This window comes from Archocentrus centrarchus, chromosome 4 (genome assembly GCF_007364275.1).
Source record: "Archocentrus centrarchus isolate MPI-CPG fArcCen1 chromosome 4, fArcCen1, whole genome shotgun sequence".
NCBI classification, from domain to species: domain Eukaryota; kingdom Metazoa; phylum Chordata; class Actinopteri; order Cichliformes; family Cichlidae; genus Archocentrus; species Archocentrus centrarchus.
In genome coordinates, this window is record NC_044349.1 from 25380496 (window position 1) to 25394030 (window position 13535).

Genomic DNA, 13535 nt, shown 5'->3' on the forward strand with positions numbered 1-13535 from the left:
ATAATAATAATAATAAAATAAATAATTAAAACCCCTCACACCCATTTCACTTTATTCATGCCTTTGTTTGACCGGCTATTTTAGGACCTTTCTCTCTCACCCAAAGATTCATTTATTTTTAGCGTCATCTCGTACTTCCTGTCTTTTTCTTCGTGGGTGAACACTGCTTAACCCTTTTCTATTTTTGTTGTGCCGCCTGCATCTGTTCCACAGAACCACATGGGAGGACCATGAAGGGAGGATGGTGGCAATGTGTGTGTGTATTTGTGCGAGAGGGCTTAGAAGAGGGGAGGAGAGACAGGAGGGAAGAGAATGAGGGAGGAGAAGAGATGGAGGGAGTGCTTTCCATCTGTTTTTTGGCTGAATGTAGTCTTTTTGTTTGAGGCCATCATGCCGGGCAACATGTTCTGTTTTTGAATATGGTTTTTCACCATCTGGGCTTTCACCTATTACAGAACATTGTTTTTGTCTTTGTTTATAGGACATTTGTGTTAGCCGTGTGCAAACACTCATGTTAGACTTAACAGCGCTCTTATATGTGTAGTCTTCTGTTGTTTATGCAGAAATACAGACTGGTCTTGCCGCAGCCATTTTGATGATAATCACTTTTTTTTTTTCACTTTTATAATTTTAAAGGGTGAGGATGCAGATAATCCAGTTTTGTTATTGTCAGCCCATTTAATCGAAAATCCATCTCCCATTATTTCTGACTCCTCAGTCATGTGGACCAGATGGACCAAATTCTGATATCAAAATTTTGGGAAAGGTGCAGAACACAGGTGTGTTGTTACATTCTGTAGCCACTATATAGCTAAAATTACCACGCATGCCTTGAATATGGTGGTATAACTAACATAACTTGAGCCAGTAGGTTCTATTAGGAGAAGGCAAGAATGGTCTGGTAAACTGAGGAAAAAGCCACACTAATACATTTTCCAAAATTCTAACTTTTACTAGGTGCCACTCTGCTTAAGCATTGTCCTTTTTACCCCATGCCTGTGTTTTCCATTGCCATGACCTCCTTATATCCTCATCTTACTTTAATCAACAGTTCACTTCATTGTGAGTCTGCATATGGAAATCTCTGGTCTTGCATTCTGCCATTGCCTTCATCCTATGAAATTTGTTCTACAAGCAAACAACCCTCTGCCTACTGTTTACACTGGCACATGCACACCAGTGAATGTGAATGTGATATCATATGCAGACATATTACAGACAAGTCACAAGTAGTCCATATAATTAAGTGTTTAAAAAAATGCTAATTCAGCCTATCAAAAGAACAGTTTATGCGAGGCTGACGTAAAATAAACTACAGGGTTCGTGTTACATGGTAGACGCATCTCATCCAGTGCAACAGTGTCGATCATGGCTGTTTTTTTTTTCTTGGCTTTATTGTTCCTTTGTTAGTGCGATCATTATTGAGCCTTTTTTAGCCTTTGTTGTTGACATTATGAACTATAAAAAACATCAACAGAATGACACCAAACTTATTTTTTAATGTGCACTGCAAAGCATTTTCAGTGTATCCGCAGTCAGCAGTCAAGGAAAATCACATTAACCTTGTGAGGATAATGTGATCCTTCAATTACAAGAATCTAAATTAACCAAACCAGTTAGATTGATATATTGACTTGTTTTTATATTGCAAATGTTCATGGGTCTTTCTGGTATATATATTTTCTCTTAATGACACTGATATTACAACTGCATCTTATTCTTTCTAACCCTGAATTTGCATTGTCAAAGCAGTGATCATTTACATGAAGGCACTGGCGCAATTCATTTTTAGTCTGAAGCCACTCCCTCCCCCTGGATAAAGCACTGCAGCCCTAGTCTCTGTGCCTGCAGGGAATGATGGGGAAAAACAAATGAGAGAATGATATAGGGGTGCTCAGGAGCTGATGTGTAGCTCTCCAGTGGCAATGTTATTTTACTGTCATTGGCTGGAGAAAGGTCAAAGCTAAGGCACATTGAAATGGGGGAATAAATAGGCAAGCATACTGCAGTGCATAGGGAGAATGGGCCTGCCAATGAAGTCCCAATCTATTCCCCTCACGCTCCCTGTTCACTCCCATTACAGACCTCATCAGCATCAAATCCCCACTAGCAGCAGCAGCACGCCCTCCCCCACATACAGTATGCTCCCTATTTCTCATGGATGCAAACACACACACACACACACACACACACACACACACACACACACACACACACACACACACACACACACACACACACACACACACACGTGGAGGCCTTGAAAAAGGACAGCTATTTGTTTAAATCTTCTGGACAGTGTGTGTGTGTGTGTGTGTGTTTATGTGAGTTTATAACCTTTTAATGCATTTCTGTGGGCATTCATAGGGTCATTATCTATAATCTTGTACCAAAATTTAAATAAGAGGCTGCTTTCTGAAAGTTCCTAATCTCTTGTCTTTATGTGTTATGTCTTTTAGTATACATATAAGCAAGTATTTTTAGACTGATGTCATTTAAACCTTCAAATTTTTTTACCAATCATTGTAAAAGATAATAAACATTTTATTTGCTTTGTGGTATTGACTGACTGGAGGTCATAATTTCAATCAACTTTTGCATCCCTGCCCCCCTATTCTCCCCATCTCTTCCCTCCTTCAACACTGCCGTGTCCCTCTGCCAAAGGTAGTGGACCCAGATACCTTTACTATACCAAGACAGGTACACCACAATCTCCACCTCCACCACCTTGCAATCTTACATCCCTTAGTGTCCACCTCAGCTCACTTCAGCTCAGCTAACATGACAGGATGGGCAGATGATGATAAATGCAGAGGAGGAAAAGCAATTACTGGATCAGTTAGGTGTAGTGGGGAGCGCTCAGGGCACTCATTACCAACAGACTATAGAGTTTGGGATGCGTGCACGCACACACATACACACAAACCCACACACACACTATAAATTTAACTAACCAACATCAACCCTTACATGTGACAAGGTGTTGATCTGTTTCTTTGTTTTATTCTTTGATTTATTCTTCCAGTTCAAGTGGATTGAACCACTGAAGCTATCATTATTAATTTGATGCTGTGCATGCAAACACTGAAAACCGTAGTGATGATTTAAAAAAAAAAAAAAAGCTCAGAAGTGGCAAGCAAATGACAACAACACTGTTACAGATGCACAACATGAATAGGTTAATAGCAATGTAGTGGTAATGTGCTGTGCATTTGTTATTGTGAGCTATACAGTTGTGTGACGTGCCATCTGCACACCTGTCAAAGCTGAGGATGCTGCATGTATAGAATATAAACCAACAAGGATAAGGCAGCCTTGGTGATTGACAGTAGCACTGAGGTTGTCATAGGGACAGCTGCAGTCCTCGCTGTCCCCTGAGGAGGCTGTAGAAACACTAATAATAAGGGAGAGACACATTCACACAGAGGGAAAGAGGCAGATTGAGAAAAAATAAAAAAAGAAAATGATGATTTGTATTTAGCCTGCAAATGCATACACACACACACACACACACACACACACACACACAACACACATCAACGTTCTTTCTTGCAGGCTAAAACAGAGAGAGATGCATGAGCTGTGTGTGTATGCGAGTGGTGGGTGGTGAGATCGCAGGTCAGGCCCACGCAGTCCCCATTCAATGGTACAGTATGCAGCACGCACCGGCTACACTGAGGCCAGAATGGCAGACAGAACAAACAGGAGCTCATGCACGCACACACGCACACACACACAAACACACAAAAGAAGAAAGTGCACACACATAGTTACACACACAACAGGTTCCCGTGTCTGCATCTCCTCTGTGTTGCTGCCCCCTCGCTCCATCAGAGACATGATGGTTTTTATAACATCAAGAAAGCAGCAACATTAACAGGATTAAAGCCAATAAAAAGACACAACATAATATCACACATAAAAATAGGTTAACAGGAAAGATTTACGTTAGTTTTCCCAAAGGTTCCCTGAAGGTATTACTTTCGTATAGAGCTAAGAAAAAAAATAATGAATGTATGTTATAGTGTTTTAAGACATGATCCTTTTTTTTGCCTTGAAAAACTTTCATTTTTCTCTGATCAAATGTCCAGCCACAATTACATAAGAGTCCACAGGTCTTAATTGTGGGTTTTCTTTACCACTACACACAGTAAACATGTGATTACAATAACAGCTTGATTATGTTGGACATCTAATCACTGGTTGCATTGCGGTTCACCGTGATATCACTTTCCTTAATCTTAGCTGTCAGAGGAGATGTGTGTTTGACTTTGATATTATGTGTGTTTAGTTATTTATCCTGCAGGGGCATTTTGTCACACATCTGACCATATTTAGACTGGACAGGATGTTCTAAACAAGTTCATGCTTGAACACCGCTGGGAGAGGATGATGTAGTGCCACTGTAGGTGGCAGAGATACACAAAGTCTTAAAGAGTGTTTACATGTGTGTGTGTGTGTGTGTGTGTGTGTGTGTGTGTGTGTGTGTGTGTGTGTGTGTGTGTGTGTGTGTGTGTGCGCGCATCAGAGCTGGAGTGAATGTTTGTGTATATGGGCGAGTGGGGGTGGCAGGGCTATAATCTGCTCCAAACTGCTTGCGGGCAGAGGCGAGGTGGGCGAGACAGTGATACAGAAAGAGAGCAAGGGAAGGAGAGAGCGAGGAGGGGTGGAGACGAGGGGGGGGGTGCGGACCAGCAAGGAAGAAATGAGTTGGCAAGACGGAAGAAATATGGGAAAAAAAGGAAAAGTGGGCGGGGTGTATACAGAGGTGAGATGAGAGCAGACTGGATTCACATGGCTTACTGATGCGCTACAGGTACTGTACCCACTGTCCTCTCTTCTCTCCTACCCATTGTCATGCCAGGCTCCGTGGGCGCCAGCAAGGCAGCTAATTCCTTTGACATTTACGCTGCTTTCTCAGTCATGGAGTGACGCAAGCTTGGCCGCAGTCTCTGTCAGCACCCACAATGGTCTCAGGTGAATGAGTGATAGTGAATGGTACATAGCTGACGTTGAACTCCTCAACCCTAACTAGGGCCTAGCCAGTGAGGAGGCTCTAAAAAAAACACTCTTTGAGCCAAGGTCCTGCATATTGTGTTATATTATACAGTATGTCATGAATAAAATAGGATTAGTGTGGGTGGAAGAATAAAAGAAGATAGTGGTGCAGAGGAGACTGAAAGAAAGTGATGGAGAGAAGAGGAACTGGAAGAAATTGGATATTGATAGTGTGAGGAATTTGCTAAATTTTTACTCTTCCGTGCCAAATAATGCACTTGGGTTTTTATGAATTCACTCAAAACCTTAAAAAAAAAAAAAAGACTTCAGGACTTTGGCCTGTTGTTCACCACAATAATTCAGTAATCCCTTGTTACTGTGTAACCTTTACATTTTTTGTATCACTTTTGGCAACATTCATTAAAAAAGTAGTATTTAAAAGATAAATTAAAAAAAAGTATAAATAAAAGTATTAAAAAAATATTCAAACTATTCTGACTATTCAAATTCTGAGAAACTTTCAAATTACATACATATACTCTGTGGGATTATTGCCAGATAAATACCAACATAAATGAATATCAATTGTTTACTCACTCTTGTTCATACATCTTGCTTATTTTTTCTTTATATTTCTTTATTTATATGTGTATGTATATGTGGCAACACATACAAATGCCCCTTTAGAACAACAATGGTAACTAATAATTGAAGCTGCTTCAGTAGCAGGGACCACGCCTCGATTAGGATAAGACAATGAATCCTGAAAGAAAATGATGGCCGGAAAGAGCAAAGATCTAGGCCTGAAAGTGAGGTTTGGGGAAGGCCTCAGTGAGGATCAGCGACAGCTCAGGGCCACTCAGATCCCCCCGGGTAGCGACAAGAGAAGGCAGGGTGGGGCAAGGAAACGAGAACAAACGGGAGTGTGGGGCAGGAAGGCGGTGGGAACTGTGTGAATTGAGGTCCCTTCAGATAAACTTTTTCAGTTTTTGTGGATTTGGCTTTGTATGTAGATAGAGTTAGAAGAGCTCAGCAAATGATAAACTGCAATGAAAGAGTTTAAGCTAAGCTGAAGAGAAACATATTGTAATATAACTTGAAACTTACAAAAATTAATAAAAAATTTAGAAACTACCATGATTTTAGGAGAAAAGAACAAAACAAAAAAAGTATGTACAAATGACCAGCTAATCTACTAATATTACAGTCATTTCAATGATTCTGTTTGAAGTTGTAACTGCAAACTGCACCTTAGTGTGTGTTGTGCCTAGCTTCGTGCCTGGATCTCTTTGCTTTTATTGATCATAAAATGACCAAGGATAAAGCACATATTTGACCATGATTTTACTGTAACATCTTTGCTTGTTATTTGGCAAACAGGTTTGCAGGTTTGAAGTTCATCTGTCTTCCTCACAAATGTAGGAGAAGCCATATAGCATGGCAGATATATGATCTGACTATGTTTCTGTTTACCGTCTGAATAGTCACACAGTCTCACAGTCATTAAACATACAGATTCCAGTCTGCCTATAGGGCATCCTTTGGGCTCTCAAGGTTCACTCTTTCAACAGTATCTTATCTTCACCTCATTTGCTGTTTTGTTTTTTTTCCTCCGTGTTCTTGTCTGATCCATTTCCCCACCTTGTACTCCGCAGGCCTCACTGATAGATATAATTGTCCGGGCACTCACAGAGCCTGAGGGAACAAACTAACGCACACAAGCATAGACTCACAGACATATTCAATACCACCTTACATAACTCCCTCCAACATGGACTTTAAGGTTGTGGAAATCCCAGTGAGGGGCAAACTAACAGCCATGACATGTGAATCAGCCGGTCCAATGACAAGGCAGATTTGAAAAGAGCTTTTCTGACAATGAGCAGGAGGCACCTTATTAAAGCACAGTCACTTTTGTCATTCCTCAATTGCCTTTGCAAATGACTGTAAAGAGAATGCAAATCTCTCTTTGTGGGTTTTAACGCTTCAAGCTGAAACATGCAAATGATAGATAGAATCCATTCTCCTGCCGAGTGCAGCTTTGTTGACTGTTCCAGTCCGTCTCCTCACCAGCTCCTCTCCTTCTTTTTCCAAATATCTCAGAGACCCAGCACCTATGATTCAGTGTTTGTGAGAGCGAGATATTGTGCTGTTTCCTCCATGTCCTGTCGATGGTTGTCTCGCTAAATTCATTTTGCGTGGCCTTGAACTTCCACACAAGGAAAACAAGCGCTACCGCTGTCCTGGTCATTGACCTCTCTTTTTATTTCTCTCTGATGTCATATCTTTGTTTCTGCAAAGGCGTAGGTTCAAAAAGAGTTCACAGTCGGAATGGAAAAGATCTGGAGGGATGTTATCACGGGTGGGATGATAGGAGTGGCACTGGCCATCCAGTGATGAAATGGTAAGATGAGGAGTTTATGACTGATTTGATTGTTCCTTTGTCATCAGTAAATGATGACTCTTGATAAGACACAACAGATTGATTTATTGTCCAACACTCATATTAAATTAAAGGTAATTTTTGGGTTTAATTCTGTCTCCCTGCCCACCCAGCTCCCACGCATGCCAAACACACACATGAACACATGCATGCAGATTGGATACAGACATGGCCTTGGCATCCAGGATAAGACAGCACATTATGATTGAGCCGCATCTGCAACCCCTTCCTTGCAGCCTTCAATGCTCACCCGGATAGATCTAAATGATATTGACAGTTGAATAAATTTTCTGCATGAAATCACGTCAGCTTGAGCAAACCATCCCTCTGCTCCCCCCTTCCCCACACCTCTATGACCCACTGAAGTGCTAAATAATTATATTAGCTTCCAGAGGCTAATTTGACTGAGAGTAATAATTCTGGTCCCATTTCACCATAGCTGTTTTCATACAGTTTAAATTGGTATTGGTAAATGAAAATGAACCAGAGGGTACTGTAAGGTGATAATCAAGACTTTGTACTGTTGAGTACCTGCAGGGTTATTGACCATGTGGGCGCTCTCTGACATCATCAGATCTTAGGACTGGCAATTATCAAAGTTCCTCAGTATACCAAAAGGAAAACTGTCATAGGAACCATATCCATGAGTACTTTGCAAACCTTCAAAGATCCTGCAGTAGCAGTAATAAAGGTGGAGAAGTGAAAGATGTGGAAATTTCCATTCAAATGCAAGTACATGTGGGAAACACTGTTTAAATTTGTAGCTCCAAATATGTTACATATGAGTGTTACATATGAGGCTTACATGTCTTTTATGTCTGTTTAATGACATATTATGAGCCTCAAATAGATAGCGTTTACTGCTCAAGACCTGCTACCCATAGCGCTACATTAACATTTCAATTAATGCCTTCTTTAGATCTCTTGCGTCTCTTTACTAACATTGCAATTACCAAAATAACACAGTGCTAACATGCTGTATAATAGCGTGCATTTACTGCTGACGAACACTTCGACCTTTATGTGTTTCCAGGCTAAAGTACAATGAGACCGTTTGGCTGCAATTTCCTAAGATGGGTTTATGTGTTTTGATTGTAGATTCTTTGCTGTCTGGAAATGATGTTATGTAAGTGTGCTGGGTTTGACTGGTCTTTCCACTGCTGGAGTTTCTGCCCCCTGGTACTTGGAACAGCAAACGTCTGACTCCTGTGACTGCATGACTGGATTCGCTTTATTGTGTGCATGTGTGTGATTGGGGGGGGGTGATCTAACAGCATAATAAAGAGCAGTTACATCATCTAAGAAAAAAGAAAGAATTCTCCCTCTTTGCCTACAGCCTTTCAGTCAAAACAAGGACTACTCTGTTGGTTCAGCATTCATGTGAGGCTCAGCATGTTTTCCATTAAAAGAGTGGTTGTAGTGTGTTTTCACTGTTCAGTCATTGTCACACAAAAAATGAAAATCTATTCTAAGGTTTTTTTGGTACATAGTCATATCTTCTGGGAAGAGTTGTGCTATGTGAGAGCGGAAGTTCGGGAACCAGAGGACAGACAAAGGTCGGTGGCTGCAGGGTTAAGGCAATATGGGTTAAGTAGCGTTAAGGCTTCCTCTCAGTGAAAAGTCCTTTAATCCTGATGAGGACAAACAACTCGCTGGCACGCGTGCACACACACACACACACACACACACACACACACACACACACACACACACACACACACACACACACACACACACACATGCACAAAGTTTGCTGATGAGAGAGCCAGGGGTCACCCTGAAGGATAGCTGCTGATAATGATAAAAACATTCCTCCCTTAAAACAGCACCACAGCTCCTCTGACATGTGATCTCTGTTCTTATTTATGTTTTTTAATTCTTTTTTTGTCCCCCTTCTTCTTAAGAACTTTGTAACTGAGCACATAAATTGTAATGGTTCTAGTTTTAGGAACCAAAATAATGTTCTGAGAGTCAAATGTATTTCCCAGTTTGAAAATAAACACATGTTCACTTCCCCTCACCGCTCAAAGTAGTTTTACAAAAAAATTCTGTCTCAGTCATCTCCGCTCCCATGGCATCAGCGTCAACACCCAGAGGCCTATAGTCTTAAACAAATCTTCCGCACCGCCATTGTACACCAGGCCACTCCCTTGCACGGGAAGGCAAGGCAGCACTGACAACTCTATAAATGTTGGCAGTTCGTCCCAGAACAACATTGATTTTGTTCCAATCAATCCAGAGTGATTGCAACGCATGGTAAATGACACAGTCTGTGTGCCATAGCATACATTTCAGCATTAAGTGTTGCTGGGCAGACTTGACCAAATGGTGGGTTGGTCCCATGAGTGTTACAACAGTGAGAAACATCAGTGTTCATTCCGCTCACTGGAGCTCTGTGGGAGGCCCAGCTGTCACCCATATCTCAAGTCCAATTGGACAAACTTGATCTCCGTTCAAATCGTTGCTTAATTTAAGTGCCCCCCCCCCCAAAAAAAAGAGAGACCACAACTCATCTGAACATATATTCCTTTTAAGAACTGATGAGAAGATTGATACCACTCTTTTGTCTGTCTGTATTGTCATGCTATGTCAACAATACCCACAAGCTAAGAAACTACCACAGATGGTTAGTTTAGTTAAACAGTAATCACTTGGCTAACTCTATCCAAAATGAGCAAAATATGTCTACTGAAACCTTTAAAGATAGCTAAAGATGACTGTCATTATTTGTTTATTAAATATATAGATAAAACTAATTCGAAGGTTAAAATTCACTGAACTAAAGATGCTAAGGTGGATTTTGTTGCCATCTCTTGGCTGTAGCATCTTTATATTAGGTGAATTGATAAGAAAGTTGTATCTTTTGATCAAGATAGCTAAAAAGGATTTCTCTCATAAGCTAAGCACTCATTGCTATTGGTCATTTCCTTCACCTATGAGCTTTTGATTGCTAATGTAAATTGATATCGCAGGCTCTTGCCCACAGAGCGTATGAACGGTCAAGGAACTGCTGTGGATGTTATTCTAGCTGTCAGGCTTTGTTTACCTTTCATTTGAACATTTTCCTGTCTCTCATTCCTAAGTTTTGTATGTTTTCTCTTCACCCCGCCTGCTGTTTTGTGTCATAACAAAATTAGTTTTACTCCCTCCTCCAACAGTTTTCTCATCCTTTCTTCTTATGGGTGATTTTGCTGTTTATGTTTCCACTCCATCATTCTTCCCTACTCAGATGGAGCAAAGATGGGACAAAGCCTGCTTTTTTACTCTCTGTGATGTGGGCTTAGGTATGTGTGTGGTGGTTCTGGTTTTGGGTTTTGAAGTACATCAGGAGAGGTCTATGCGATAGCTGTGTGACGTCAGTAACAGGGTGATGTGGGTCTATGAGTTTGCATCTTAGACAAGCTGCATCATGTTGTATTTCATCTGTATTCATCATCATAGACACAGACTGTAAGGGGAGGGGAGTCCTGTGCTGCCAGTCAGCCCTGCTGCCTCTTGACTGTAGAAAAATATTAATGTGAGTAGGAACACTGCCAGCACTCCCTCTCTCTCTGTGTCAGTCCATGTCTGATTGCTGGAAAAGACTTCTAGAGTTCTATGAGTTTTGCTGCTGGACCTGCCGCGGGCTTGGCTCAAGGCCCTGACAGGGATCAGAGTGGCATAGCAGCACTCACGCCAGGGCACACACAAACATCAGTGTATGCTGTACACATACAAACACTTTCACACACCCGAGTAAATGTGTCTGGTAAAAAATGTCAATCACATGCTTGTCCTCTCGTTTCCTCATTGGGAAATCTCAGCGATTGAGGTGGTGATTTGCAGTGCTATGGCTACACAGGAGCATGCTGGTCCCAGCCTTTACACAAACATACATAACCACATTTAGACCAAGCAGGAGCAAGCTGCAGACAACGTGAACAACCTTGGGCCACTACACTTGTGAATACACCACACATGAGTGGCTGCCTGTCAAGGCAAAGGGCACTGAGAGCAGATGTGACGTAATGCTAAGAATTCAGTACGTAATCACATACGGCAGAAGGGCGATAATAAAGATAAACATTTTCTCCCGAGGATATTTAGTGCACTTTGTGCTAAATTTAGAATCAGTGACAGCCAAGCAGTGTATCATGCAATCCGGCCAACCCATGCCTCAGGGCCATTTCCTGTTGCCTTTGACCTTTTCTTCTGCACTGCCATTCTCTCTCTCTGTGTGTCCCTCTAACAGATATCATCTATAGTACACAGACTTTATGCTGACATATACCTAGAGGAAAGGCAGAGGGAACGAGACCTTGTTGCACACTGACAAATGAGGGCACATGAATGAATAGAAAGTCTAAAGCAGAAAATATAATGAGTGAAAACAGAAAGCGGAGAGAAGACCTGAACAATACTCTTTTAAAGTTGATGGTTGTGTTGTAAAAGCAGCAGAGCAGAAAGCGAAAAGAGGTACTGTCCCCGTTGGTAAAGAGCGCTCGCTGCCCTTTGTGTTTGGTTTAGAAGAGGAGGGGTAACTGCTGACCACATCAACCACAGGCCTTTAACTCACGGTGCAAGCACTTTCTGCATGACCTTCACATTAGAGCAGCATTAAACTGTTGTCTGGAGTTCAGGTTTCAAAAAAGGAAAAAGATGGACTGGAATGGTACCTTTCAGAGTACAAAAGCTTGACACTGGGGCAGAACCCCATTAAAGTACAGTTCAATGCCCTTTCTTGCAAAGCTGTTTTTCCCCCTATTTTAACAAGACAAAATATGTACCTTGAGTGAAATTGGACCTTTAAACAATGGCATATCTTTAAGTGATGTTGAGATTTAAGTATGATCAAATTTAGTTTTTACATTCTGGTTCTTAAATGGGTGAAATATATCATATATAACACTGTTCACCAAAGAAATGCCAAAGAAATAACTGCTAAAAAAACAAACAAAAAAACAAAAAACAATTGCAGTCATGTTCCGGTAGTTATTAAAAGTTAACTTCATGTGTGCATTAAGTCTTATGTCATGTGTTAAAATACAACCACGGGGATAAATTGAATACATTAATTAGCCATTGATTAGTCAACCTAATGCAATAAAATGTAATAATTTTATCAGTTTCTTTCAACAGGATTTGTGTTGAGATATGTGCTTTGATTAAACCCTGACATAGAATGAATTCAGCAGAAATAAATCTTTAATGATGCCCACAGAGTAATCTGGTCATTAGACAAGAAAAAAATAGCAGAAAATGGCAATGCAAATTTGTCCTGCTCTGGATGCGCTGGTTCACAGTAAAATATTTCAGGCTGCCCCGCGTCTTTCTGAGGAGTTTAATCATGCCACCGGTTTCACAGAGCTGCTTCCTTTCACCTCTGACTGTGTGCATTTACTAAACACTGGTCTGGGAATGATTACCTCCCTCCTTCTGCTCTTACTGTCTCTGTATATGTCTGCTGATGTTGTTTAGAGGAGTACCGACCACTTCAAATTGTCCTCAGTGTGGAATGGAAATGCTGGCAATCAGGGGGAGTGCTGCAGCACATTCTTATATGTCACTTTTTAGCAAAACACACAAGCCGAGCTCTTGTTCTCTGTCTCCGCATGGAGTTTGCAGTGTGGGCAGAGGGTGATGAATACAATGGAGAGAAAATAGAGGAGAGGAGAGAGGGGGAGTGGGGATGGAGGAGAGTGCGTGGGTGAGCAGATAGGACTGGAGATGAGGGGGAGGGGGCAGGTTAAGTTGGTGCCTACACAGGGCTCTATCCCACAGGCTCTCTCCTGTCTCCCACGCCTGGCCCCTCTAACCTGGCCTAGCTTCTGTTTAATGTCTAGCTCTGTCACACCTCGGCCCACTCCCTAGAGATCTGCACGTCTGTGGAGTAAAGTACATTTCAAACTATTTCTCCAAAAGAAAAAAAAAAGCACTAGAGAAGACTTCAGTGTAGATTTTTTTTTTTGAGCCTTTCATCTCTCAAGCAATTTCAGCTTGGCTACATCTCTGGCTCTGTTTCTTTTGGCTCTTTTGGCTTAAAGTCTTTTTACCTCTACTGTTGAAGGACTTGCATCTTCTAATAGTTTATTTGGCTACGCGTTTAAAATTATCC